The sequence below is a fragment of the Diplotaxodon limnothrissa genome, linkage group LG8, assembly GCF_057381915.1.
Source record: "Diplotaxodon limnothrissa isolate DT_005_m linkage group LG8, D_limnothrissa_male_GT1.1, whole genome shotgun sequence".
Lineage (NCBI taxonomy): Eukaryota > Metazoa > Chordata > Actinopteri > Cichliformes > Cichlidae > Diplotaxodon > Diplotaxodon limnothrissa.
Window position 1 is genome coordinate 24,067,090 of NC_140603.1, and position 3,336 is coordinate 24,070,425.

At 40.9% G+C, this 3,336-nt stretch overlaps 1 pseudogene; it reads right to left on the reverse strand.

The window, feature by feature from the left end:
* Positions 1–711: 711 nt before the first annotated feature.
* Positions 712–3,086, reverse strand: LOC146626966 (general transcription factor II-I repeat domain-containing protein 2-like; annotated as a pseudogene).
* Between the last annotated feature and the right edge of the window lie 250 nt (positions 3,087–3,336).

Here is a 3,336-nt window from a genome sequence, read left to right on the forward strand (position 1 = left end):
CTCGTCTTCGTTCACTTTGAAATAGTTCCACACAGCTGATATGTCTCGCCTCGCTTTCTCCCCGCTCTGAGCTGCAGCCGGGGCGGGCACTTGGCGCCTATGATTAACCCCTTACATGCCGCTCAAACATAGACAGGTCTCAGACCGTGGTATCGGTCCTCGGTATCGGGGGACTTTTAACGAGTACGAGTACTTTAGAAAATGTGGTATCGAGGCCGATACCCGATATCGGTATCGGTGCATCCCTAGTCCAGGCCAAACAAGATGAACATTTATTGAACACACTAAAACAACGTTTTTTAAACATAAATATGAATAAAAACAGACAAAAATATTATTCCAGAATAAATAAACTTAGAAAAATTAAACTTTAACTTTGACTTTAAATGTTTTGCTCTCCATAAAAATATATCCTGTCAAATTTATGCAAGTTAGAAATATGAACATGCTGCCAAAACCCCAGTAAAAATAAATGAAAATTGTGCTTTTAAGTAAACGGTAAAGTAACAACAAATCAAAACAATGAGATTTTGTTGCTATTATGCCATTTTATAAAAAAATAAATAAAATGTTTTGCTCTTCATAAGAGTATCTCCTGTGAAATGATATGAATTCAAAATATGAACATGATGCAAAAACAAAAACAAAAACTGGAAACAAATAAAATTTCTGCTTTTCAGCAAAAGTTAAAAGAACAACAAATAATAATATTCAGTTTTCTTTGCTCTTATGCCATTTGTTCAGAGCTGGATGCTTGGCATCTTTTTTGGCAGCAAGTTCGTTTAAGTTTGGTGTGAGGTCTTGTGTTGTAGAGATTCTCAGGATGGACTGCAGGTGTTCATCAGTGAGACAACTCCTGTGCACTGTTGTGTTAATCTTCATCACGGAAAACAGCTTCTCACACAGATGTGTGCTACCAAACATACACAAGGTTCGAGCCGCATGTAGACGGAGCTGGGGTATTGCTTCAGGTATGGAACGAATGAACTGTGCGGGCCCTTCAGTGTCGTACTTTGCCTTGAGTGTCCCATTACACTGCAGCTCAATCAGCTCCATCTGAATCTGCACAGGTGCAGTTTCCACGTCAACTGTAAATGGATTGCGAAGCAGTTCAAAATGGTCTTTTTCTGCTCCAAAGTCACCAAAGCGCTGTGCGAACTCAGTGCGCAGTGCGCTCAGTTTATCAGAAAAGTGCTCATTTGGGAACACTGTTGCGCCGACTTGGTTCAACATTACTTAGCAACGGGGAAAGTGAGGCAAGTGGTGCATTTGTGACTCCCATAGGAGCAGCTTGGCTTGAAATGCCTTCCCACATCATACATGCCATGTCCATGAACTGGCAGGTTTCTTTGCTGAGCTCAAAAACTCTATAAAATAACTTTTCCCCAACTCAGCCAACGAACCTCTGTATGATAAGGACTCTGAATCTATTTCCTGCACGAAAGAGTGAAATTGACGGTCATTTAAACCTTTAGCTTGGATAAAATTTATGTTTTGCGTTACGTTACTCATTACATGCTCCATTTTTAGGAATTTACCACACAGCGTTTCCTTGTGCATGATGCAGTGATCTGCTGTTAACTCACCAGTTACTCGCATCCTGCCAAGTAGTCCACTTTTTTCACCGCACATTGCCGCCACTCCATCTGTTATAACTCCAACAAGTTTGTCCCAGGGCAGCTTCATGTCGCTACACTTTGACATACGTTTTCAAAAATGTATTTTCCTTTTGTTGTCCCGTGCGTCTATTTAATGTCCAATATTTCCTCTGTAACGAACAAATTGGAGTCCACTCCACGGATTAAGATAGCCAGCTGTGTAAGGTCCATAATGTCTGTACTTTCATCCACAGCAAGAGAGTATGCAATAAAGTCTTTGCTTCTTTCACACAACTGTGTTCTTAAATCAGTGGCCATCTCACAAAATAACAGCAATCGTATTTCTGCTCAGGCTCACTTTTGCCAAAATCTGCATTTTGTCTGGAGACAAGACATCGCACAGCTTCATCATGCAGCTATTTAGAAACTCTCACTCGGTAAATGACTGGGCTGATTTGGCTCTCAATATTTTTTCCAAATTCATGGCAATACATATCATAAAACAACACACAATATTTACTTCAAAAATACATGCCAATACACGTGTAAATTTACAAGAACACAGATAAATACCAACTAATAACACCAAAACCATACTCAAGCCTTTTTTAAAATTAATCATATCTTTAAAAGATCCCAAGGTAAAGGACTATTATTCTTCTGTTCTAGAGTTTTCCTCCTTCTCAAATCTGCAAAAATGTTCTTGCAAACAGCCACACTGCCGATCATCTTTTGTTCTATGACCACCTTGGCTCTTGTTTTCCAAACGTGGGGGTTGATAATGCACATGATCAGCCAAAAAAGACGACTTTTATTATCATACATTTTTTCCTTAAACAGTCCATACTTAATAGCTTTTATATTTTTGTCAATATCAAAGCCCACTTTAGCCATTTCCTGTCTAATCTCTACCTCCTGACCCGGCTCTGGAGGACTCGGGGGTCCATGAGCAGGATGGACCATTATTGTTATTAGTATTGTTATTAGTATTGTTGTTATTAGTAGGAGGAGGAGGAGGAGCGTGCGTGCGTGCGGGTTTAGTGTTTAACGGCTGCTTCTGTTATTGTCCTGCAGGTGGAACGAGGGACCAGAAGGGCAGCACGCACAGGGTGTGCAGAAACACAACTGCTGGGAGCATGAGCACGGGAGTCTAGGGAGCAAAGGGGATTTATTGTGCATCTGCTGCCTTCACTGTAAATAAAGTGCACTGTTTGCATCGCAGAACCATGCGTTTTGGGTCCTCATTCCCCCATATCCCCACGGTCTGCCAGCCAGACCGTGACACTACTGTTCTATAGCAGGATAACAGGAGGTGTTCCAAGGTTTGGCTCTCTGCTCTGCTAAAATGAAACTTGCTTTCACAACAGCTGCACTTTGTGATTTTGCTCTGGTGAAAAATGTCTGCTGAAATGTCAGATTCTTCTTTAGCTCTTCTACTTCCTGTATTTTCTGCTGCGCATTTAGGTTTTTCAGCTTATCCTGTCTCATAGCAATATATGTTTACAGACATGTATTGCTGTAAACATACAGCAATCTACGTGATTGACAGGTCACGTAGATTGCTGTATGTGCCTTATTTAGCAAGGCACTCATCTTCTTGAAGGTGTGTTTGGGGTTGTTATCATGTTGGAATACTATGGCCTCCAAAAGTTGATTCTGTTCATCTGGATGTAGCTTTTTCAGTGGGAGTAATGTTTCATCACTCATCCAAGTGACTTCTTCAGACTCAGCTGACTGC